The sequence below is a fragment of the Anas acuta genome, chromosome 7 (assembly GCF_963932015.1).
Source record: "Anas acuta chromosome 7, bAnaAcu1.1, whole genome shotgun sequence".
In the NCBI taxonomy this organism is placed as follows: Eukaryota; Metazoa; Chordata; class Aves; order Anseriformes; family Anatidae; genus Anas; species Anas acuta.
The window spans coordinates 37,466,915-37,493,589 of NC_088985.1; the positions used below are offsets into that span (position 1 = coordinate 37,466,915).

The 26,675-nt window shown below is 47.1% G+C and overlaps 1 long non-coding RNA gene across 1 annotated transcript; it reads right to left on the minus strand.

Annotated features, from left to right (window-relative positions):
- Positions 1 to 268: 268 nt before the first annotated feature.
- Positions 269 to 18,502, minus strand: LOC137859837 (uncharacterized). Its single transcript, XR_011098594.1, has 2 exons — positions 18,269 to 18,502; positions 269 to 589 (listed from the first exon to the last, which is right to left on the minus strand). It is a non-coding gene; the product is annotated as an uncharacterized lncRNA (long non-coding RNA).
- Positions 18,503 to 26,675: the final 8,173 nt, after the last annotated feature.

Genomic DNA, 26,675 nt, shown 5'->3' on the forward strand with positions numbered 1-26,675 from the left:
CCCTGCCACCGGCACCTTTTATGTTTCCTAATTGTCCATCGATCCCTTTTTCACTCTGTCCCCAGACTTGCTGGCTTTTTAGGAGGACACATCAGGAGATTACAGTAAATCTTAACCTTGCTGGGTGCGAGACGAACCCAGTGGCAGTTCAAGCAGCTGTCAGAGGAGCATACGACTGCACAAAGATGATTAATTGGCAAGTTAAACTATAAAATATGAATTTCCTTCCCATTATACTTCAATCGATCTGTTCTCCAGTTTCTCATACAACATTCTGAAGTTATTTTTATACAAAGGTGGTGTTATTGATATCCGTATTTCAGACGCTGATTATTTAGGAGGAGAAGACAAACGAGGGGTCGCTGCACTTCATTTTCACCGTCCACATGCTCCACAGAAAGCGAGAGCACAAAGGGGTGAGCAAACACCTGCCAGGCCTGATAGGGACAGCCAGGCCCCTTTGCTGAAATCCCAGCACATCGGATTCCGGGGTCAGACAGGTCTCTTTTTCTTAAAATCAGAACAACAAATGCATCACCCGGAATTAAGCTCTGCAGGGCTTTGCATATAGGAAGATCCATTCAGGGAGCTAAGAAAAGAAACAGAAAAGCACTCAAACCAAGAGAAATGCTTAAAATGGCTTATTCCGAATGCACACACAAAAGACCAAGTTGCTGTCCACATTTTCCTGTTGAGTTGAGGAATAAAGAGCAGTCATTTAAGGAAAGATTTGTTTTTCATGAAGTCGTATGGAACAAGTCTCTGTCTGATTTGCTTTTAACCCTCCTTGGTTAACCTGCCAGCCTGCCTCCCCTCCACGCCTTCTGCATCGCCGCAGGTCTGCGTGCATTTTGGGTACCTCGGGTGTGATGCTTGGATAGCTAGGGAAAAACCGTGAGCATCGCAGGTCCTCAGTGAAGTCAGATCAATGAATTCACCCTCAGTAGCTTGTTTAGAAATTAACTGTTTCGTAATTTCACCAAAATGCGTACGTGATGAGCTCCAAACATCGCGCTAGCCAAAAAGCAACAAACAACAGATGGTGCCAGCTCACATCTACCTACTGCTCTAAAGAGAGTCTTGACGGAGAGTCAGATGAACTCTCTCGTAGAAAGACTAATGGGAGGCTTCAGAGCAGAAAGATTCAATTTTTCTTGGTGTCCACTGGTAGCTAGCTAGAACGAGAGGTGAAGAGCGATACCCAGCACACCCTCAGCATTAGCAGGGTGAGCGGATACCACAGATACCACACTAACTTGCTTATTTACCCTCAAAAGCAAGTTATATTTCTTCCCGGAGGGATAAAAAACTGTCATCTTCTTGGTGCTGTGGGCCACTCAGCCCTTCAACGGGGTGCTTACCCCAAGCGCCGGCTATTTGGGAAGTGGAAGGGGCAGGAGGGCGACTGGTGGGTGCTGTGGGCACCACAAGGTGGGAAATCATCACCACCTCCACTTCCTATGCATTATTCCAGGCCACAAATGCATGTTTTTAGCCTCTCAATTAGGTGTGTTACCTTCCTGTGCTAACAGCATTGTGTCTAAGCTCATTATAAGTTTGAAACTTCACTTTATCAGCCAAGCAATTTCATTTTTATGAGCTTTATCCTCTTTTATAGTAATTTTAATACACTTTTGTTTCCTAATTATCTCTCTTCCCAAATTACTGCTCTTAAATAACACCCCTACTATTCTGGATTTGGTGGTGGGCACAGCATACCCCGATCCCACACTTATCTCTGAAACCAGTTTGGAAACCAAATGTGAAAATACCAGTGTTGAGGTACAAAAAATGTACTAAGGGCTAATTTTTCTATCTGGAAAACTTCATATTTAATTTCTCTGACATTAAACTCCCCAGTATTGTTGTTCAGCTGCTTAGCTGTAACGGGTGCTGCTCCATGCCCAGAAGAGCATCTCGCAGCACTCTCAGGTCAGGGCTCTCCTGGTCCCTCCTCACTGCTGCTCGCCACCTAATTACACACGTGAAGAGCTCCCTTGGCAGCTGACATCCAGCTTGGGCTGCTCCTTCTGCCCCCGGTCCCCTCTCGGCATGGGGCAGTGGCTGCCAGCCCCCGAGCTGGGCTCGATTCTGTGATTCTGCATTTCTGGGTTTCTGCATTTTGCCACCCACCTGTGCCGCAGCTCTCCCTCCTGCACACTGCAGGCAGGAGGGGGCTGGCGGAGGCAGAGCCACCTTTCCCCAGGCAGCCTAGGGCTGGATGAAAGATGCGCGCCGAGCAGACAGCGCGTGGATCCCACAGCTTGTTTCTGGGGGTAGGGCTGGGTCCTGCTGCCCTTGGAGGTGGGAGCCAGGGGTCCCCCGGCACCGCAGCTCAAACAGCAGCAGCCTGCGGCTCCCTCCGCCCCCAGTCTCCAGCTGAGAGCCCAGGGGAGTAGCAGCAGTAGGAGGAGATGCCAGGGAGAGCTCAGGAGGCTTCTCCTGATTCACTGCCTGGCTCCAGCTCCTGGGACTTGCTGGCAGCCTGTTGGATTTTCCAGGGGGAGAGGATTTCTGATCACCCCATTTCACACAGGTCGTGCAAAACACCGACCAACATGTGGCATTCACCCTTTAAGGCAGAAAATCCTACAGAAAGTTAATTCCTTGTTTAGTAAAAAGCAGCTTGTGGCTCGGAAGGAGCTGAAAGCAGCAGGAATTGTTAAAAACCTCGTAACCCCACCAGACACGAGTCCCAGGCTCTGAGGCACCCGATGCTCCCACAGCCCGCAGGGTGTCCCTGCAGTCCCTCTGCACCTCGGGGCCTTCCCCAGGGCACTGCTCTGACATTTCAGCCTTGGCCCTCGGGGCTGCTTTTCCTTCTCCGAGGTGGTTAGGCTGACTCCACCGATTTCAAAACCTTAAAATACACACTGGGGGTCGTTTGTGGTGGTTGTTTTCCAGCTAGCCTTTGGAGTTCATCTTCCTGCTTCATTTCCCTGACACATCAGTCAGTAACAATAAAAGCAAACCTGCAAGGACTGATGCTCCCTCTGTCCATGCCAGGCGGATGCATGTTGTCTCTCTGGAGATCTCCCCAAGCTGTGCATCTCTTTCTTTGGGTTCAACGTTACCAGAACCATGACTTATTTATGCTGTGCTCAGCTGAAGAAGGCAGCCCCTCCAGTGTTAAAAGGAAACACGGGGGGGCAGGAGCCAGTGTTGTTTTCTCCTGCATGCCTCCCTTTATTAGCCAGAGACCCCCTCTGATCCCCGCTTTCCTCTCTGTGTGCAGTGCCTGAAGGAAGGAGGGCTCCCCGAGAGCACGCTTCCACTTAGCCGGGCAGATGCTCTTTCTGTTTGAAGGCCCCACCCGCAGCTGACACCGCTTTACAATGTGCCATTCACGTCACAAGCCTGATTATATTTTGTTTACTGCTTGGAGAAACCGTTTTGTTGAATAATGATCTTCTTTGTGAGAACCTCTGCTTTCAAAACAGTCCACGGTGCAGCTCATCCCTTAATGAGTTTTCCTGCAGGCTACGAGCTGACATCCAGAACCTGCTTCACTTGGCTCCTCGTACAGACAAATTCGGGTAAGATGCCCCAGTCAGCTGGCAGGTACAGCGCAAATCAAACCGCTCTGACACAGCACTGCAAGAGAGACCTAGCGTGAGCCTGAGATCACACAGAAATCCTCCAGCAGGAGGCCATTCGTAACCAGGAACAAACCCATGTTTTGGAGGATCTCACAATATTACATTTTCGCACAGCTCCTTCCCCCTGACCTGTGTGCACAGCCATGTAAAGCACAAAGCTCCAGTGGCAGTGCAGGTGCTGGGTGAGGTTAAACATGCCCAAAGGACGCGGTGCTTTGGGATGCTCCACCAACACCTGGGGACTGCCACAGTATGAGCAGGGACCCCGGCACATACCCTGGGGGTCCTAAACACACACTGTAGGCTTTGCAGTAGCTGGGGCAATGCCTGCAGTATCTGATTGCTCAATTTCTGTTGCTCTCTATTCTAATTTTTCCTTGTCTGGAGCCTCCTTCCCTTGTAGCACATGTACAGCGCTTCCTGAAGTCTTGGTAGCAATATCACAGAAGTCTGTCAATTTGCTCCCGAGCATTTACTTCAGTTGTAGTGGATATAATTCATCAACTAGAACCATACATCAAGCTTACCTAAAAAATATTTGTAGACCAAGGCACTTCTGGCTAATCATTATTAATAAACTAAGTGTTACTGCATACAAATTGGTTCCTTTCAATCAACTAATAACGGTCGTTGCTATCCCATCATTATAAGGCGCTTTCCTAACTCTGTAAGATCAGTTCTTCGAAAATATTCAAGAACACTTTAAAGAAATACATACTAAAAAGACATCGGAACAAAATCCCAAAATATCACTTCCTTCTCCTGAAGGAAAGGGAATGGCTATTTTTAATGTGCAATGCACATGATCTTAAATCTTCATAGGAAGATGGAAAGATGGAAAGATTGACAGGGACAGAGCTTAAAAAAATTGTTAATGCCGGTCTTGGGTAGGAACACACATCTCGCCCCTGATTCTTTGGGCATTGCTCATCACAACATTCCCGGCTGCTGCTCAGTGTAGGGGTTGGTTCACCTCCAGCTGCAGCCCAGATATTTTGTGCAGAGGTCACCAGGTCCAACAGATTTTATTCCTTCTTAGCTCCCCACTGTGCTCCTCCCAGCACATTTCTGCTAGAGATGCACCAGCCCCTTCCCAGGACATGGCCCTGGAGAGGCCCAGGGGACACCTTGGGACCCCCGCCCCAGTCTCCCTGATCACAGCAGCTTGCAGAGAAAGCCAAGCAAGGGAGCGAAACGATCCCAGGTAGCGCTGCACGCCTGCTGTGTCTTCCCCAGGGGACACCTGGAGGAGGCAAGAACACTGCCACAGCCCTGGCTCATAGGGGAGACTGATAACAACCAAAATCCTTCCCTATCAGAAAATTCCCCTGTTCAGCTTCATTTACAAACAGCCTCGGCACTGGCTGGTAGTGCTATTCTGCGAGGGAGGGAAGAAAAAAAAAGTTGCTTTTTAGGATATTTTTGAGCAGACTAAAATTGGGAGGAAAAGTACGTTAATGAAAGCAAAGCTCAACTGACAAGCAAGCTCCTAAAGGGAAAAAGTAATCAATTCAAGAGGGTCCTGCTGCTAGATGGCAATTACATCCTCCACAGTCCTTCTTTTTCAGTAATTGAGTTGTGTCTCTTGTTGTGACGCCAAGTAGAAGATCCCTGAACATATCGGCCTTTTTTATTGCTATTATTATTATTTATTACTACTCTGAAGTCTTTCCTGGGTTCTTCGTGGGGTCATCCAGAGACAAAACGATGTACTGCTGGTCCTGCTTGATCGTGCCATGGTAAGGGTGCACAGGGTGCAAGGAGCTGAAATGGCTTCCCCAATAAGTTGCTATACAAATATTTTGAAGTGGCATTGCCAACCTTTTAATAAAAGTTAACAGACTGTAAGTTTAATGCCATTCCTGAGGCGTTATTTATCCACTTAGATTTGTGGCCTCCCATTAAAACCCCCTCCTCCGCTTGTGAAATGAACTCCAGAAGTCTTGCACCAGCTGAGGAAAGCGTGGTGTCTCCAGCACAGACCGCCAGCTGGCTACAGGTGAAGGGTTTCCCCCAGCTAAATGAAGCAGCTCTGCTTCTCCAACAAATTAAAATACGATAAAAAATTTTAAAAGACAAATAACTAAAAGCACACCCCACCCTGTAACTCCACTGCATACAAACGCACAAAAGCTGCTCAAAATTTCAGCCGTTTCTCAGCCCAGAGCCGCAGACCTCAGCCCAACTCACAGCGCACCCCTGAGACCTCATTTTATTCATTTTCTGTTCACCTCTCCTTGCCCCATGTCTCAGGAAAGATGGAAAGATTTGTGTTCATTGGCTTGGAGGAAGCAATGGCCAGAGCCTTGTAGCTGACTCTTTTCTGTTCTCTAGGACTCTTACAGACACCCAGAAATTTAACCCCAACCGGGCAGGCTTCGCTTCCTTGTGCCTGTTTCAGCAGACAAAACAGCACTGACAGGCAGTCTCCTGAATACCTCTGCCCTTAAATTAAGCTTGATCCCACATAGCAGGGGGGCAGGAGAGGGGCTGCTGCCCTGCCCTCCCTGTCAGAGCCAGGACAGAAAGCCCAGCTCAGTGCAGCTCCCATGGCCCCGAACAGCCCTGCTCCATCACAAACCCACCGGTTTGCTCAGCCTCTATCGCAAAAGCTGCCAGAGCATTTCATGCTTTCAACTTCCAGAAATAATGTGACAGCACTTGAAGATTTGATTGCTCTGATTATATTATTATTTGTTGAATACCGGTACTAGCAGGCAAAAGGAGACTTCTCACTGCCTGGTTGGCAGCAGCGATGCTGTGACGGCAGTACCGAGGAAACCTCGTGTTTCCCAGGACTTCCCCATGGCACTGCCATCCCCTGTGGGTGCAGGGGACAGAGGGGAGCCAGGGGTCCCACATGGGGGCCTGGTGGCCCTGCTGCTGGAGCAGCCCCAGCATCGGTGCTGTGCTTGACACCGATCAACACCGCTCCTCCCAACACACCCCATGCACTCCACACTCCAAACAAATCTGCCTTTTTTTTTTCCCTAAATTTACTAGGAAGTCTTCCAATCCATTAATTTTGAAGAAATTGGCTGTTTCCTACAGAAAAACTGATGTGCCTGATTAATCTCTAGATCCCTCATATCAGGGCTTTGTCATCAGGCAGCTTTGCTTCGTATGCACCACTTACTCCCGTAATCAGATGAGATTGCCGAGCCGTTGTGTTACGGTAGAAGGCTGCTCTCTGGCTGCAGAGCTAACGTCCAAATAAAGGGTGCTGATGGGCATAACAGTGCTTGGAGTATTTTAGTAGCAATATTTATGCAGCTGCGTGAACGCGCTTCTTCATCTGGGGGCTCTCCATACAGGCGGGTGGCTGGGAAATCATCTTGGCCTTCTGTGTTCTAGCAGCAAGGCTTTTATCTGCGTTTCTCAAATTAAAAAAATTTGCTGCTACCAAGCTCAGCCATCAAGAAACTCCAGGAAGAGTTCCCAGAGCAGGAGGGAGTTTGTCACCTGCTGGAGCATGGCAGGCAGGAGGGGAACGAGCAGGCGTGCTGCTGCGGGGACAGCCAGCAAGCTTCCCCAGGGCCTGACGCTCCTAACCACAAGTGATCCCCTGCCTGTCAATAAATTCACCTCCTCCCTCTCTCCCCTAACTTTCCACCCATCCTCTGTTGTAACTTCATTAGTAATAACATCAGCATTGCCCCGACAGCTGCAGGTGGAGATTTCAGCCCTCAGCTCAGACTTAACCTGACACAGAGCAGATCTCCCGATGCAGCCAGGCAGCAGGTTTGCCATTTATCCTCCCCAGCTGTGGGGCACATCCCTCCCTCCCTCAGGGCACAGCACGTGCCCAGGACAGGACTGGCAGCTCCACAATGCCCAGCTCACACCCTGACACACAGGGGGGAGCCAGCACCACTCCTTTGCTCCCGGTGCACAGAGCCCTGAAATTTCTTCTCTTGTTCCCGCAGCAGCCAGGAGCAGAACCGGGCAGCTCCCAGCAGCGAGCAGCCCCTGCAGCAGGATTTGTTCTCATAAAAGTGCTGTAGCTCTAAGGCAAGCGCATTAAATGTAAAAGAAAAATGTATTTTAAAGGGGAAGGACAGGATAACCAGTTTGCATGACTGGCACCCCAGTGTCTCTCTCTGCCCAGGGCTCATGAGGGATGCCTTGGTATTAGGGCTAGAGAAGTGTTCAGTGTACGAATGCCTGCATAGCACACAAAAACAAGTGCATCTTTTTTTTTTTCCCTGCCAAACGAGTGCTAAGAAAGCCATCTATTACTTAATTAGAGCAAGAGCTTACAGTAAGTTCATTTAAGAGCATCGTCTGCAGATGAATGAAATCCTCTTCAGCTCTGGAGCTCGTTATTTCACCCACAGCCAGACGGGCCCAGAGCAGCTCCAGCTCCCCCATGTTGAGCACCCACAGGCTTGTGCTGGGCCCGGCAGCACCAGAAGGATCTTAAAAACAGTGTAAGGAAAAGGATGTGCTTCAAAGTAGGCAGGTTTTTAATTCCTCCCAGTCATGCCATTCACCAGTGCAGGGAGGTCAGTAACTCCGGTCTGAAACACACACACAACTTCAGGGACTACCCTGTGCTAGAAAATGCTTCCCAAACAGAGATCACTACATTTATGTGGGTTTGTAGCAGGTTTTTTCATGCTGACATACTCTGTTTTGGAGCGAAGAAGTTGAGGAAAACGTTATCAATAGCTTCCTGGATGTGATTTTTCCTTTCCAGCCTGTCACACTGCCGTAAACAGAAAAAACCCAACGTATCTACGATCATTACACTAGACCAGAGTGAAAATAACACTCAGGGAAAAAAAAAAGTTAGTCTCATCTCTCAGCAGTCACCCTCGACAGTATAGATTTGTGCTGGGATCTTCCCAGCAAGAACTGCCAAACCATAAGATCCGATCAAATCGCTAGTCATAACAGATGACAACAAGCTGCTGCTGGAAGCGGCACGGCGGAGGAGTGGGAGCCGGCTGCTGAGCGCCTGGCAGCGGCAGGCCCGCGGCGAGCACCAGGCCCATGGTGGCACCGGGAGGCCCGGGATGGCCCCAAGCACAGCAGGACACATCCACAGCCTGTCCCCAAGGCCCTGCTGTGCCACCTGGGTGTTGGGGCTGCTCTGGTAGAGGATCTTCTACCCAGAGGGAAGCGTCGGGCCTTCACCTCTAAGCACAGCGCAGCCCTGGTTTGAGCTGAGAGCTCCACTCGTGGCGATCCTCTGCCGCTCTCACCCAGGCCCACACAGACACGGGACTGCTGCAGCACAGCGCTGAGAAGTGCAGTGTTGAATTTTATACCATTTACAGCTAAAAATGATCCAGCATCCAGCGCGGATCCTCACATGTCTGCTCTCACTTGCAGCTCACGCTGGCAGGGCTACTCTGCCCTCCTGCAAGGGGCACCGATGCGTTTCAGTATGTTGTAATTGCAAATGGCATACTTTTAGGGACATTTGAGTTTAGAAAACATGTCATTTTTCATACCGATAAGTGATACTCAACAAAAACCAGAACGCTGCATGCTGACAGATTCTGCTCGTGCGAGGAGCCTGAAGTCAGTGAGCTAGGCGAAGTCTCGTTATTTCCTTCCTCAAAGCGTTAATTTTCCTCCTTAATCCAAACATAGCTTTATGCAGTTATTAAAGTAGTTTTAATCCAATAAGCAGCATGGATCAAAGGATATCCCAAAGGCACAATTCACAGAAAAAAGCTCATGTAAAGTTCAGCAACACAAAATGCAAAGCCTATTTACTACGGAGGTAGACAAGCCAAAGGTAGGAGAGCAGACATCTGTAAGATGTCTGTCAAGCTCTATTCCCTGTGCCGTAATGCCATCTATCCAATTAAAGTACATTTGACTAATTACCAGTTAACACACTTCAATTAATTTAATTAACATGTAATAGCATTATATCATACAATGATAATACTGTAACTTGTTTTGAGATTAAATTCTAAATTACCACTGAACATGTCCGTTCCTAAAGGAAATTAAAATGCAAACATTTTCCTGTTTTCTTCCCAGGGCCTTTTAAGAACAGATTTCAGTTCTTGGAAAACTGAAGTCATTAGGTTAGCATATGGGTTTTGTGAAATGTATAGGTCTCAATTCAGAGACGGATCTTTCTGGATTACAGAGAGCAGATCCCAGTGATGTGTTCCTCCTGTGGCAAGGCAACCCAGGGGACCTCACGCCATCCTCTGTATTTCTACCATGGTCTACCAGAAAGCACCAAAAAGCGAGGAGCAGATGTGCTGAGCCCCAGGCCACTGTCAGGCTGTGGCCCCCGCAGACACACATCAGTCTTTTCTGTTGCAAGTGCCTTAATCACAGCCCAGGTATCCCTTAACTGCAGCCCTTTAATCACACCTCCAGGTATCTGCTGAGCATCCACACTCAACCCATTCTCCACCATTCACTGGTCACATGCAAGTCTTTTCACTCCCTGTAGCAAGAGCAAGTGTTGCACTTTAATGCCTTTTCGGACTCCTTAATAGCTCATTTGCTCCACTGATAAGGCTCTTGGGTACACATCTAGAGCAAACACTGAGCTCAGTAGTTCAGCACAGCAGAGATATTATAAAGATGATGCAGCAGCACCAGTCAGCCCTTACATACTTCACTGCTGCACAGAGCTTGTCGCCTCCCCCAGCACCAAACACTGCACACAGGGTGCACAAGCTGCTCCTGCAGCAGCCTAGGGAGCTGCTTCTTCACTCGCATGTGGGTACGTTGGTTATGGGCAAAGCCAGACACTGCTTCCAGCAGAAGTGCTAGAGTGGGATGTATTTCTTTGAAACCAGGGAAACAGTTTAATACCATCTTTTATGAATAAGAAGGAATGCATACATTACCCGTTCTGAACGGATCCCATGCTTTCTGAATTTAAAAAGTTGGTTCTAAAGAGAAATTCCATCTCTGTCAAATAAAATCAACTTCTCTGAAGTTTTCTTGTGATCAACATATCATAATATTTCTGATAAAGATGACCTAATCAGAGGCTACATTGCACCAGCTGAAACAATGCCCGTAAAGATCATCATGCCAGAATTTTTCTTAGGAATCCAGTTAATGAAAGGACAAATAAAATACCAGCATTATTTCCAACCTTTGAAAGTTTCCTATCCTAGCAGGTTTTTTTTAAGTGCTAATTAATCAAATCAGTGATATTTTTCTAGGGTCAATGATTCATTACTGCTGCACTAGTTGAAGCTGAAGTCTGAAATATGAAACTAAATGGATCATATTTCTTCCATAGATGGTCAAACTGCATTTACAGGAAGGATAAACATTATCTGTTGAGTCAAACAGATTCTGAATCACTTTTTTCTCCCTTTCAATAGCAGTGCAGAATTAGTGAGATTAGATTACCAGAAAATGTTCTGCTGATGTCTAGCCAGTGCTTGACCAGTGCAGACGAGCATCACTGGGCTCACGCTTTCATGTAACCAGCCCAAAGAGCCCAAACAGGCTGAAGGTCAGCATGTTCCCAGCAAGGTCAATACTTGAATTTAGCCATCACCTCCATACAGGAGGAAAGTCTGGTTTTGTCTGCAAGGATGGAGAAGGTGTTTCTGAATTCAAGGCTGGCAACAGAAGTCAGCTTTCTGGATTGAGAACAGGGAGTGGATGCAACTCCACATTGGCCGCCTCCCTCCAGTTTTTTAAAATGCAAGTCCAGAAGTTAAAGCTCAAAATAGCATGTTAAAATAAAATGAAAAGACAGTGTTAAGATAAAAAACAGTCTGATAGAAGATTACCAAGAGGAAGGATAAGATATAGAAAGAAGGATGAGATTGAGAGGACAAAGTTGGATGATTAAAACAGCAAGAAGAATAAGATGAAGGAGCAAAGCAAATAATGAAAGGAAAATAGAACAAAGGTCAGTTAAAAGAACAAAGTTTTAAGCCATCTTGCAAATTTGTTTCTTACATGATGCAGCCAAGGTCAGGTAGAACTAGGTTTTTACTAAATGCTTCACTTGGACATGGAAAGCCACTGATACGTTTCTGCACAGAAAGGGAGAAAGGACGAGGAGCTCTGGAAAAGCTCAAAAATCTCAAAACCAAACTTGGGGTGGAAGGGAAACTTCAGCAGACATGGCAGCAAGATGTGCAACGCTATCTATAGAGACTTTATACATTTAACAGCTAACTTCTGTATGTTATCCTCAAACTTTGTAGTGATCAACTGCACACATGTATGCCAAACACTGACCAACTCAATTTATCATCATACTCCTAAACACACACACTCAGACATTAAGCTAATGCAACTGAGTGTTTGAAGAATTTGTCTTCATCAACAAAACAAAATACACAGGTCTTTCAGATCCTCAGCTGGAGGGAAACTTTTGTGTAGTCTCAATGCCAATCTCAATGCCACAAAAAAAATAGGCATTGACATGATGAGTTATTACAGTCTATTAGTCTTGTGATTTTGTCCTTAAATGTGTATCTTCAGAACAAAAACCACATGCAGAAACTTCTGCCTGCATAAACAACCTAATGATAGCCACAAAAGAAAGTTGGCTGCTTTTGTCAGGCTGCGAATGCTGCTGCCGTGAGAGCTGCTCAGCATCTCCAGCTTTAACCATCTTTATGAATTTAAGGATTGCCAAGGACTACACAACATCACGGGCAATGCTGCAGGTAATAAACACTGCTCTAACAGTAATCTGCTGGAGATTTAGGGAAGAGTTAATATTATCTGATGCTACCAGAGAGGCTGTGGAGTCTCCTCCTTTGGAGATACTCAAAACCTGCCTGCTGCCACCCTGAGCAACATGCACTCGGTGACCCTGCTTGGCAGGGGGTTGGATGAGGTGGTCTCCAGAGGTCCCTTCCAACCCCAGCCATTCTGTGATTCTGTACTTTCAGTGCATTTCTTCAAAGCTACCAACAAAATACTTATTTTTGGTGATGCTATACAGAAAGCTTCTGATGGAGACAGCTAACCCACTGGCCACCTCACCAGCAATACCTGAGGAACATTAACAGTTTGACACAGTACCACAGCCTATGTATGAATGTGGCATTTGCTGTTCCTAAGCAATAAACCTTTAAAATCTGTATAAAAGCCCAGATTAGCCAAGTAAAAACAAGGACCTTTTTCAGAAGAGAACACACTAATGGGTGCTTCAATAGAGAAAAACATTGGCAATGCTAAAGGCCCTCTGAAACCCTTTCTGTGGCAGCCAGATTTGATAAGATCGTTGAAATTAAAACTATAACATATATACCCCTGCTGCTGTTGCAATGTTAATTCAAGCACACGGAATTGTTCCTTCTGGTTTTATTTCTCGCAGAGACTGTTTCAAGCGGGTCTGGCTGCAGGTACCTGGCTGGAAACATTCCCCACAGCCTCCCATCCATGCAGTAATATTTTCCTCCAAAGGCACTTCTTCACAAGACTTCGCTGCGCTCATGACTAGTAATTAAAAGATTCAGAAAACCTTCAGGACTACACCCACACACGAGAACCACATGGCAACCCGCTGCTGCCGAGCCCCTGATAATAGCCTAATTAATTTTCTATAAAAGAAGAAAGTTGAGTAATCACCTCCGCAAACCAGCTCCTTCCTGACCTTCCCCGCCACGCGCAGGCGGCCGCTCGCAGGGTCAGCGGCAGCTCTGGGGACAGAGAGAGTGGCCAGAGCCGTGCTGAAGACACTGCTGTTGCTCTGCATAGATTTTATTGGGGTCACAGCCTCTCATTAAGCACAGGACTTCTCCAGGGAGAGGTCCTGTGGCTGGTTGGGCTGTGGCAGCTCTTCCCTTCACGGCTCCATGGTGTGCCCGGGGGGCAGCACGAGACAAGGAGCCACCAGCTCACCAAGCACAGATGGGTTCATTACCAAAGTGAGCCCAGGGAAGGCAGTGCCTTCTGGCTTGGAACTGCACAAACCGCCTGTTTGTGTGGGGATTTGGCCAGGAGAGGCACTGCCACCAGCAGCAGGATGGACACGGGCCCTTGGGCAGGGCGTGCTGTGCCCCCAGAGCCTGTGACAGCCCCGCAGCCAGCACTGAGACAGGCTAACGAGAGCCCAGGAAATAGGTCGTCTCCGAGATGCCCAAAGCAGAAAGAGAAAAACAAATTGAAATGTTAGAATAACAACTTATAAAAACCATTTTGTTTAATTTACAAATGGCTCTATTATCTACTTTGCAATCTTCGTAGCAATGGCATAAAAAGGATAAGAGCATCAGATGAGAGTTATAGGGTAATGTTATTCATAAGCAAGCCTTATCTGTCTGTACAGCTTGCATATTTTTACAAATTGCTAAATTCTTTAACCATTCTGGGTTTGGAAGCAGAGAGATTCGTGTCTCACCTCATTTCTCAGAGGAAATGGATTCACATCCCCTGTACAGCCAACTTCTAATTAGTCAGAAGTTTGCAGCTTGGTGATTTTGATGAACCTGTCACAATATTGAAACGCTAATTGTGTGAATTAAAATAGAGTCCAGCCCCGGCACTCTCGGCAGAAGTCACAGGTAGCATTCTAAAAAGGAAGAGAAAAGGGTAACTTGCTGACAAAGCACCTACGTTCACTCAAAAATTCTTCCATTACTGGATTAGACAATGCAAACAAAGTGGCATATTTTCCTCCCCATTTGCTCCTCCACATGCAAATGACATTCTTCAACAACAAGAAAGTGAATTTTGAGCAATTATGAAGATATTCCTATAATAAGGCATAGCAACAGCTTTAAAAGCTTTAAATACAAATAAAGTCTGATATTTTTTTTAATATGCTTTAAATTGCAGATTAAAGTCTGCCACTGTCATTATGCTAATTTCTAGTTTAATTCTTTTTTAAAGCAAGAGCTCCCAAAAAGTCAAGGTGAGAATTGTTTCAAGGGAGTAACTTATCTACCTGCCCTAACCATTTTCTTTAAAATGGCTTTCTCCAGTGCACTGGATCTTTTATTTCGAGGGAAGCAGTTTACAGAGTTTTTCACTGCAGTTTAAGTGATTAATAACTAAGCTCATGGGGTTTGATTATTTTTGTGTTTTTTAAAGGCCAATCTTAATACCGCCCGTTTGATGCTCACCTACAGAAATGAGTAACACTTCAAACTAAGAGCACAACAGGAAAACAGCACGCTAAGCCATCAGTGATCTGTTGAGATTTAGGCAATCATTCTGCAAACAGGAGCAGTTCCTCCTCTTCTCAGCCCCACCAGCCCCCTGGCAGCCCTAACACGGGCCTAAGACATTCATTCATTTTATACTCACCTAAGCTGCATTATGGTTAAGCTTTGCAAACTTTAATATATTAACAGAATTTAATACCCTGAGCAAAGGTCAGCCTCCTTTTGTGCTAAGCAGGACGCTGGCTTAATAAGGTGCCCAAGCATTCTCATCAAAAAACTTAAGCAAAAAGAATATCCTTGCTTTATAACATTGGGAACAGAGGCAGGCTGAAAGTCCTGCCCTGGTTAATAGAGGTAATTTAAAATCAACCCAAAATCTGAACTCAGGCACCCTCGGCCCTCATTTTAATCAAGGTACTCTCATCCTCTGCCTTCTGTTCCTCACTGGCCAGGAGCCATTCAGTCTTTTCCGCTTAGTGATGGGCCATTACTGTTGTAATCTAACAAATCCATCCAACATTTCAATAGGGACAATAAAAAGGGCGATAAGGAAAAGTTAAGCCCCTCTTTGCAATGTGTTCATAGATGAAGGAACAAAAGTATGCAACAAAACTCAAACAAGACCCAATAACAGGCAATATTTACAAGACATACTTCGCTAATGGTTCATTTAACTCTGCAATATCTTAAGCTCACTCATTTGTGAAGCGAATTATTCATAAGGCAGTTTATTGCAAATAGATTAATATTCATTGGACAGTTGGCAGAAGATGCAGGCTTAAAGTCTCTGAATTATTTGCAAAAGAGAAAAGCCATCATTCTGTGAATTTTGGACAGAGAACTGATTGCAATCAGCATTATCCAGAAGTTCATTAGACATCGAAACACCCCGTGTAGAAAGGCATCATTTAAGTTAATCACTACCTGGCTGTCAGGCAGGGAGCAGCTTGCTGAGTTCAACATTTTATGGTCTTGGATTGCACATTACATCTCTCTGGAAAGCGAGGATTTAGAAGTGTGTTCATACTGCTAAATAAGATATGGCTTATTAGAAGTAATATTTTTAGTTTACATACACTTTGAAGTAGCTCATTCCTAAAGCATTTTAAAAATAAACGTAGAGAAACGCAGCTTGGATCTATGATCTGCCAGGCTCTCCAGCACCTCTCCCAACCTTCCCTCAGGGATACCCAGGCTATGTATTTACTAGCCAGGGAACGAAAGTACAAGGTTCCCCTGGAGAGGTGGAAGGGGAGGCAGGCCCGTGGCATAGCCCATGCCCACTGCAAGGCACAGACACCCCCTCCTCACCCTCCCAGCGCTTGTGGTGCCCATCTGCCAGCACAGGGGCACAGGAACCTGCCACAGCCAGGGAAATAGCCCCTGCCATCCCACCGAGAGGGGTCACATCCCGTTACAGCTGTAATCATCACTGCTGCAGAGCAAAGAAATCAGCACGCCATCCAATTCATCAGATGCCGGTACTTCCCCAGTCCTCTACCTTGCTCAGAAATAAAACATTGGCAACACCCCTCTGTACCTGTGTTAGCCATCAGCTCTGCCACTGTAGGGAAAGCAGAAATTAAGCTGTCAAGCAATAAAATCCAGCAACGCTCTGCTTGTGAAGTGGCAGGGAATAAGAGAACACATCTCAGGATAATAAAATACATTTGTGCTTCTAGAACTTGTCTAATCCACAAATCCCAGAAGTTACAAATGTTGCCTTGTGCCGTAATTACTGCACTCTGCTATTATAAATGGTTATTTTCTTTAAGTCTTCCACTTATTCATGCACTTTCTTCCTCAACTTGAGAGCACAATGATGCTCTTAAATGAGGATTTTCTCCCACTTGTTTTTGCCCTGTGATGAAGGCAGGGAACATTACCTAGCAAATAAAGTAAGCACACAGCTTGTACACCTCCATTGCAACCTGCAAAGGGGGATTTTCCCTTCAAACCCACTGCTCCTCTGGCTGTGATTCTCGGTCAAGCTCACCCGGAGGTTCCCTCTCTGCAATGCATTTAATGCAGGGTTTCACAGCTGGCTGCATGAGCAACCAGGTAAAGTGACCTGCTGACACATGGCTGATGGTGACAGCTGCAAACGGATGCCTCTTACCTCATACACTGCTTCACTCAGGGAAAAAATGAGTTTAATTGTGGCTTCATTTGAAAATGTTTTTAATGCACCAGTCACAGCTGCACTTCAGCCAGCAGCACATCCCCAGCAACACGAGGGGCTCTGCTCAGCGTGAAGCTGAAGTATCTCACATGATGTACTTAAAATAATGCATTTTGGTCTGCTTGCAGAATTTCTACATGCTAAGCAAGCCTCTAACCCAGCCTCTGGTCTGCTCCTGCCTCCTCCCATCCAAGCTCAAGCAGGGACCAGAGAAACCCTGCCCTGGTGACAGAGAGAGGACCACAGCCCCATTGCAAAGGATTTGTCGGAGAAATACCATGGAAGCCAGAAAGCCTTACTCCTAAATACCAGGGAAGCCAGAAGGCCTTACTCCTCTCCTCCCAGTCCTCTGCTCAGAGGCCTCACAACAGGGCCAAAACAGACTTCAGATTAGCATAAATACTGCTCACAGTAGTACACAATTTCTTAAAATACTACCCACATAGAAGCACACACACCAGCTCCAGGCTTGTTCCCTGCTCACCACCACTTTTGGCCCATAGTCTAACCACACCACGTTGTTCCAGGGGAATCCTTGAAACCAGATTACTTAATATATGCACATGCAAAATCATTGCACATTTGAATTTCCTAATGAGAACAGAGCTTTCCTGATAAGCCTATTTTTGGTCTAGGCATTTATAACTACCCCATACCAAACTGAAGAGATGCTACAGTTTATATATTCATCCAGTGTCTGCATAAAATATGTGGCTAAAGCCAGGGAGCTCATAACAGATTGCCACTAAAAACCCGTGTCCTTAGCTGCCGCTTGTTTTTCCTTACCTAAAATCCCTCTGTGCATTGCCCTCTTGGTGGAAAAAGTTTGAGGATTTTAAATGAGGTGCAATCTCAGGGAGCAAAGCCAAGCTCCAGAAGTGGTTATTTCCATCACTTTCACCTAAAAGCCCGCACACTGACACCCCTATTGTCGCAGAAGCAGCTGTGTGCCCACGCTTCGCCTTCCCACACAGCAAAGATGCTAAAGCACTGTTAGGAGACACTGCAGCTAGGGCCTGGGAACGACAGCCAGCAAAACACAAAGCTCTCAGGAGGTAACTTCAGTGCTGCACTCAGGTTAAGGACAGGAACATTTCTCCCCAGCACCATGCTGGGACAGAGAGCTGCAAAGCACCACAAATGAGCAGCCCGTGAGCACAACCAGAGGCACGAGGTCAGTGAGGAGGAGGAAGAAGAGGAAGGCAGCACCCTGAGTTTATCACCCAGCCCTCTGCCAGCCTCTACTGGGTTTCCCCTCTCACCATCACACGTTTAGCATTAAGACATGCACAAGTGTTATTGCACATACAAAAGCCAAGGCCATTCTGCTGCCGCAAAGCAATGCTTGGCCTAGCTCAGAGTCCAGCTGCCTACCTCCCATTAAATAATGAAAGTTTCAGGCACCTACTCACCCATAAGTTGTGCGAGAGCTTTTCCAAGGAATGCCAGACACACACTCCTGTAAAAAAGCCTTCTGCTTGCCAGTTGCCGGGAGGGTACAAGGACACCACACCTGCAGCAGGTTACGTTCAGTCACAGCACTGCACACACAAGGCAGCAGCGAGGGCCCTGCTGGCTGCAGGAGGATGACAAAAAGGCACAAACCAAACCCCAGTGCAAATAATCCGGGCACCCACCAGAGCAGTCCCCCCCTGCTGACCATCCCTCAAGAAGCAGGAGCCTGCCCTTCCCATCCTTTTTATCCCTTTCTTGCTCCCTGCTTCGAGGGGGTGGAATTCCCCCAGGTGTAGGCAGTGATGGCAATGACCCTCCTGACTGCCCCTGAGCTTCCACATGGGGCAGCTGGGCTCCTTTAGGGGCAGATGGGCTCCTTTGGGTGCAGCTGGGCTCTTTTAGGGGCAGCCGGGCTCCTTTGGGTGCAGGCCCGCCTGGCCTCACACATGTCACAGGCGTTTGGCTCGTGCACACTTGGAAGCACAGTTAGCAGCACACGATCCTTCCCCTTACAATACATTTCTAACGCTGCCATTTCATCACATTTGCTTTGATTTGGATTTTATCTGTTGAGAAGCTGCAATGAGAATTTGATTTCTCTCTGCTTAGCCCCAATCAGCTCTCGCTGTTTGCTCTCCCATCTCTTATCTCCCATCTCGCATTTTCTTTCTTTCCACCCCTCGCAACCACGCCGGCTTTAAATCTATAAAACTCCCTGAAGTTACCATACACAAGAATTGTCTCACATTTCTGTAGAAGCACAGCAAGCCTGGCTCTGCCCACATTACTAGCTTTAATAGACACGTCTCAAGCCCAAATGCTTTCTGCTCCGGGTCAGTCACCCGGACTGGTGGCACACACATCGTGTCCCCCTGCCAGGCATGGGGCTGGCTTACAGCAGCGGTGGCTGTGGTGGCTCTGGGGCCCTGAGCATATGTACTGGTTTTTGGATCCCAAATGGGGATGAGTGAAGCAGGCTGGCAAAGGTGTGCATACACTCAGTTTACTCCCGGCAGTGCTCGGCACGCAGTTGCCTTCTCCTCTGGCAGCTTGCTGGAGTCCTGCTGGAAAGGATTTTAATACCAACAGGGAGGCAGGGAGAAAGAGAATTGACTCGATTTGCTAGGAGCAAGGAGCCTGCATGCACACCAGGATGGTGCTAGATGAGGCTGTCTTCAACGGGAGACGAGGCAGCATCTCTGCAACAGAAATGAACTCATCATTTATTCCACAATCACGCTATTTTCTCTTCTCTTAGAGGGCATGCAGAACGCTCTGATGGTGCCACATCTGCAGCATTGGCAGCTGATGTATTTTATTTACCCGTGCACCAGGCACAGGATGTGTTTGGGCTGTCTGTGCTCCCCCAGCAGCCTGCTCCAGCCGCCTTCTGGAGCCCACAGCTCAGTTTCCGTGAGCACCCAGCCCTTGCCCTGTCTCCCCAGGCTGTGGGTTCATGGCTTGGTGCTGCAGATGGCAGTTCTGCTGCTCCCCTCTTTTATACAGCCAAGTCAGGAGCTTCTGTCTGGATTTCATATAAAAGGAGCAAGTCCAGCCACTCCCCATGGTTGCAAGCAAAGCCTACTCATTCCGGGTTATTTTCTTTCCTATCCTCCCCTTGCTTAGTAGCCCCATCCCTATATATGTCTGAAAATAAAAGAAAAAAAGAAAAAAAAAAAAAAAAGGAAAAAAATGAGTAAGTTATAAAAAAAAACATTTCCTCCAATGAATACCTTGATTCCATGTTTCCTAGCTTCCTTATACAGTGAATATCTTTCCTGCAGATTTACCGCTTCCTTTTTAGGTCTTAAAAGGCAGAAAAATGGTTAAATGTTTGTAAAGTCGTGTCCTATACTTCCAGAAGTGGAAAATAAATGAAGTGAGTTTCATTTCAGGAGGCTTTTTCAGATATTCCCTAGGGCAAATTTCCTAAGCAGCCTCGGAGTCGGGTTGCATCAAGCATGAACAGTATCGCACATATATATATGTATATATCTTAGGTTTCAACATTTGAAGTCATCCTAGCAAAATTCCTCTTAATTTTATATGTTGCATTAATTTCAAGTCAAGTGCGTGCATTACGGTTAGAGTCTGCTGAGTCAGGACTATGCACATCTTTTCTACTTTTATCATTATTCCTTTATGGTTTCACAAAAATTGAGTCTTGTTATAATTCAACCACCCTGACTGATACCGTGTAATTTGGCACGGAGTCCTTCTTTATAGTTCTCTCCAAATTCACCTCTTCCTACAAGTGGGTGTCTTTCATTATGGCTGACATTAATACTGAATGAACTAACAGCTGCTTCTTGCTAATGAGCCGGAGCAAAAAGAAATATATCTCCGTGGCTGCAGTTCCCAGCTTGGCAGCCTGCCTGCTGAAATCTCTCAGAAGAAATCTGGCTCGCTAGAAGCTGGGGTCTAACATGTTTTTAGTTTTCTGTGGAGTTACAGCAACATTTTGTACGCTGATAGTACATTTCTAAGTGGGAAAAGCAGGAATATAGGTTCCTTTAATTTATATTCCCCACTTTAAACGTTAACTGTAGTAACAAATTTCTATGTGATCGTGACACAAGCATCGCAGTGCCTAAACTCCCTAATATTCCCCCCAAACTCCTATGGGCAATGTTATAACACAATAAACAACCAGTAGATGAACAAAACAAGGAATTTATGCATTAACAACGCCCTTGCCACGTGGGCTGGAGCAGATGGACCCGCAGAACCGTCTTGCTGGCTGTATCCATGTCTCCCCAAGACAAAATACCCCAGTGAGGTCCTGCCCTTGAGTGAAGAGGAGCCCTGCTGCCAGCTCCCAAGGCCCCAGCTCATTTTGGGCCCCCTGCAGCATCTGGCTGGCTCCTGTGGCCCTGTGCAAGGTTAATACAAACCCCCTCACGTCACTAGGTGATGACAAATGAGCGTCCAGTGCAGACAGATGGGGGCTGCCTTTGGTGTGGGGTGGTGTTGGCAGCGTGTCTGGCTGCCCAGTGCAGGGTGCTCGTGGGCTTTGCTCCTCGGAGCACACCAACACCAGCCCTGAATCCAGGTGGCGTTTTCCCTAGCAGCACCCAGGGGTGCCCTGGGGAGATGGAAGAGCCCTTCCCTCAGGGTCTGCCACCAGAAAGGGGACATGTTTTGTTGGTGGTAGCAGCAGCCTCCACCTCTGATGTCCCCTGACCAGAAAATGCCCCCGTGGGTGAGGGTGGAAGCTGTCTGCCAAAGCATCTTGGGGGTTATCTCATTTATTTGGCTTTGGTTTTATAGCCCTTGACTCCTCGCTTGCAAGCACAGAGTCTGAGTAATAAAAAGGGGAAATAAAGCTAGTGGTGGGAGAAATGTCCAATGAGTCTGTCCAGAGGAAAATCACTGCTGGTCCCTGAGGATGGGGGCTGGAAAGAGCGTTAGGTTTGGATGAGCATTTGCAGAGCTTGTGCCGTAGTCGAATGACAGAAGAGTAAAATTTTCCCACCTAAATCAAACGTGTTTGCATACTTTCCCTGTTTGTTGTGTGCTTAGCTTATCTTAACCAAAGTTTTGCCAGCTCCTGGAGAAACAACATATGGAAGGACTATTCTGAGCCTGATCAGCTCCGTGCAGCAAGTCCCCACACGTCCTCTGCCAGCGGGCACGGAGAGATGCTGAGGTGGCCCTCGGGGGGAGGCAGCACCAGCAGCTCTGCCCCTACTCTGCCATCCTCAGGTGGCTTTATTGGGTAGAGGTGGGTAGATTTTTAATAACTTCATTAGGGTAAAGGTCCCTTCAACCTATATGAGAGAGATTTTCCTTTGAAATTCTGATTACCAACAGGAGCAGTGTGACTTTACATCAGAGGGGAGATTTATGGCTAAGGTTGCAGTTACCCGGACTCGTATGGACAACTGAAACAAAAGCAGATGTAAGCTTTACTGTAAGTAAGCGACGGATTGAAGCAAGGGTCCTGTTGTTGACAGCATTCAGCTGAACCTTAGGGATGCCGCTTGTCATGTGCCCACGCCGAAAACAAGGGGCTGGAGACCCGAAGCCTGAAGGGACCGGAGCGGAGCGATGCTGCACGGCGGGCTCAGCGCCACAAATAATGCGTCCTGACATTGATCTGAAAAGTACGGCATGAAAACAGTCAACGCTTTCTTTTCTAAGAGCATAGCTGCAAAGTTTCTGACAAGTTCGGTGTTTTTTGCAGCATTAAAATCCTCCTTTAACTAGAGAAACGTTTCCCCAGGAACATTTTCCTGTCTAAAGCAAACCAAAGTTGTCAAGTGAAGCTTAAAACATTTCTGCTGGAGCACAGTGGTTTAATTTCTGACTCATTTTCATCATTTACATTGACTATTCAACGACTAAGAAGTTTGGGGATTGTGTTTACTTTGTCTTTGCTCCAAATATAGTTGATGACATTACTTAACAAGTAATTGGAGTGGGGATTTTCTGGGGGACAGTGCAAGGGATCAGTGAAAAATTTTGTGTGATAAACAGAACAGCAAATTATACTGAGGTACTGTATTGCGAAGGACCTTTGAATCATCTCCTTTTTAAATTCAGAAGTTTATAAAATTTGTCAGATAACTTTGAAGTGCAAAATATAGCAGGTTTTATTTCTCCGTTTTGGTGAACTAAAGCATCATGGAATTGGCTTTTCTTATTTAAATGCAAGGGGGCAATGTGAGCTGGTGCAGCCTGAACGTGAAGCAGGGAAACACTTGGGTTGGAGAGGAACAGCTCTGGTGGTCATCCAGATCAGCTACGCATCACAGATGCATTTAATAGCGGGTTATTAACTTTGGGTTGGCTGATAACATGCACACACACCGACGGTCTGACCGAAATGTCTGAGCCCTTTAGAGGCTCGGTGGTTGGGGCCGGTTTAGGGACACCGACAGAAGGTCCCTGTGGAAGCAGCAATGCACAGGAGGGGCCTGCAGAGTGGATTGCAGTCTGTGACATTTTTAGGAACCCGTTTTCAGCTTATTTCAGTGACACGCCGCTGCTCTGCCTCTCAGTATCTGATGACTTCTAACAGGGATTTGAATTAGCTGTCAGAGCAGAGAACGAGATTAAATCAGAGGTGGTGTTACTGGGCCATCGCCGCTATAAAAGCTATTAGGGACGCAACGATCCTGGCGGTAAAGCAGAAGCATGAAGAGGAGCTCAGCCTCTTGCAGAGACCTCTTGGAGAGGTTCCTGCTCCCACGGGGCCTTTTGGGGTGACACCTTCATGGTGGCAGCTGGTGGCTGCTCAGAGTGACCTCTGCCAGCACAGGGAAGCATCGGGCTAGAGACAGTGCTGGGGTGTGACACTGCTGCCCAGGATGCATGTCCTACATACACCCGTGAGACATCCCTGTGAGGTCTGTGTGGCAGCACAGGTGACACTTACATGGCATGGCACAGCTCAAAGCCATCCTCCCACCCAGCCCATGCTGCAGGATGAGCCCCGAGCCTCCTGCTCCTCGGTTAGCAGCCCGGCCCCGGGCTGCTGGTAAAGTGTTGTGTCCCCGTGCTCTGCAATAACGCCTTCAGTGGGTGACCTTACCCCCTTTATGTCCCTGGGGAGGTTTAAGGAAAAAACAATGTCAGAGGTCTCAGAGCCAAAAATCAAAGTTTAATGTCCATATAACAGTGCCTACCGTCCCCCAGTGTTTACGGGGGCTGCCCCGGGGGCTGTGTTACATCCAGCAGCCGGGGCACCCTGCCTGTCCCTCTGCTCTGCTCGGCCCCCCCTCGCCTCACAAAACGCCTTGTTCTCGAGCACCTGGCATTCACAGCAGGCTAGCAGCAAAGACGCAGTGTCCGTGATTCCTTCACATTGCTGTCACAGGGAGGCACGCCCGCTGTATTCCTCAGATTGTGGTCGTGATGATGGTCAAAATGTGCCATCCATAGCTTTCCATCAGCAAGCACAAAGCATTTATATGTAGCAGTGCTCACAAAAAGTGCTGGAAAGTGGCAGCATTATTTCTAATTCCTTTCAGAATGACACGTTATTACGGGGGTATTAGCTGAGGTTTCCAGTTTTCCTAGTTCTTCTGATTTAGGGAAGCAATGTAAAGATTCCCAGACACTGCACATGAATAATTTAGATATCACTCAATTCATCTTTGAAACACTTCACGATTCTACCAGGATCATGCAAATGCTGAAACTACCTTGACACATCGCATCACAAACGTAAATGAGTAAATTTATAGTTAAAAGACAGGTTAATGCCCAATAAATCTCAGAATATGGATCGGTAAGTCTGAAAGCTGCACACCCTGAGTATGTATGAGATGCAAACTTTTCATGACTGATAGGGTGAGAGGCTGTAGTACAAGGTTGGGAGACATCCTATTACTGCTGATTTAGGCTAAGAATCCAATGGAAACTGCTTAACGCCGGGCACTTTAAAAATCAGAGGATGTCGTCGTGAGTTTAAGTAAAGATTTAGAGCCCACATTTACTTTCCTGTCTCTGGAGGTGTTGACATTTATGAATAAGGATTTTGAAGTGAAAGTGTGTCATTTGCAGGAGGGCATAGCAAAGGAGGGTCCTGAGTCAAGGAGAAGCCATAAAGTCAAGAGTAAGTCCAGAGTGGATGGAAGCATTCAGTCATACAGAAGCTTTTTAAGAGACAATTTCTCATGAGAAATGAGAACTGGAAGGGAATAGGAAGGGAATTCACATGCAGGCAGGCTGGCGGTATTCAATTTGAGCCACATATCCCGGTAGCATCAGGATCACTGATATTTAGATCTACGAATCTGGGTTGGCAAACCATCTTTTTTCTTCCAACTCTTCTGTTGTGATACATGAAGATTTCCCAGTGAAACGCAGCTCACAGAAGCCTTCAGAACAGATTTGGTTTCATATCAATAGAGTGCTCTAATTCAGTAGAAGAGGATGCAATTGAAACGTCTCCTTGGCTTTGCACCTGGCTGTTATTGCTTGAACCCAGAGCGATCCCAGGCTCTCAGAAAATCTGCATGAGGAGAGGTTTGGGAGTGCAGCTGTGTCTGCAAACAAGCGAACCGAGGTGCTTCCACAGCGCCTCCGTGACAGCGCAGCCACAGCCCTTTAAATTCACCAGTGCGTCTTACCTGTTATTAATTTTACAATAGGAGGAAATGTTAGAAGTAAAACCCTTGCTTTAAGATTAATGTTTGTGAGCTCAGCGCTAAGTATTATTTACCCATAAATAAAATTATACTGTAGTCATTGAGTCTACAAGGGCTGCACGTTACTGCTGCCCCTGCAGCTGCAATGGCTTTCTGCAGCACTCCCACGGCGGGGTGGCTGCCTGCTCCTACCAAACGCTCCCCGGGAAGTTACTGGAGATATTTCACTGGAAGGACCGCAGAATTAGTTGTGACTAGTCATTTCAGAGGAAACGTAGATGGAAACTTTTATTCTGGGAGGGTGTCCTCTGCATCCTGCTACTACCCCCAAGTAGAGCTGGACCCAACGTCCCTGCTGGAGCCCAGCAGCACTGTTTGCCCCGGCATCCTGCACACGTGCACCCTTCTCCTCCTCCTGCCCCCAGAGCAACCTCAATCCGTGCTCCTGTGGGGCAGGAGCAGCACGCCTCCGGCTGCTGTGGAGACATCGCAGAAAACCCAGCACTGCCACTGACCCCAGCACCTCAGCTCCCAGAAAACACATTTCTTTGGCCTTGCCACCTTTGCTGTAGGTACTATGTAAGTATAAAAGCTACAAACCTATTTTTTACCATTTTCAGATCTTAAATATACACCCAGAACCTGACACCAGCTCCCTACACGTCTGTAGTGTTGACTTTGTACCTAAACTGCTCTAAGTGAATCTCTTTGCACGCCTGAAATTGTTTTTCAAATACAATTTGACTACGTCTGCAGCTGAGAAGATAGGGCTGCCAATGCTTGCACAGACTGTTGAAGGATTTCTCTTTAAATAACAGCTTTTCCAGATCTCAGCAGCATAAGTAAACATATGCTTTTAACAGCGCTCACCTGCGGCAGCACCTGCGTGCCACAGACCGAAACTCTCAGCCATGGGTTTGCAGCACAGTGACCAAGCCCTGCAGGAGGCCGAGGGGCTGAGGCCGGGACCAGGAGCAGAGGCAGCAGAGGCTGTGGGTGCAGGATGCTCGGCCACAACCTTGTGTGGGGCCTCAGCATAACCCCAGCAATGGCCTGGGCAGAGGAAAGGGCACGCCACAGAGCTCCATCCTCACCAGGTTTAGCTGTGCAGCGACCCAGCAACGGGAGGAAAAGTCCTCCGTGTTACAGTGGTCCGGGGCTGAGACACAGCAACAAGGATAAACAGATATCTGGCAAGAAAAAATAGCACATCATTTTCCTTATCGCTTCAGAAAGTGTCAGCTGAAATGAAAACATGCCCTTTGCA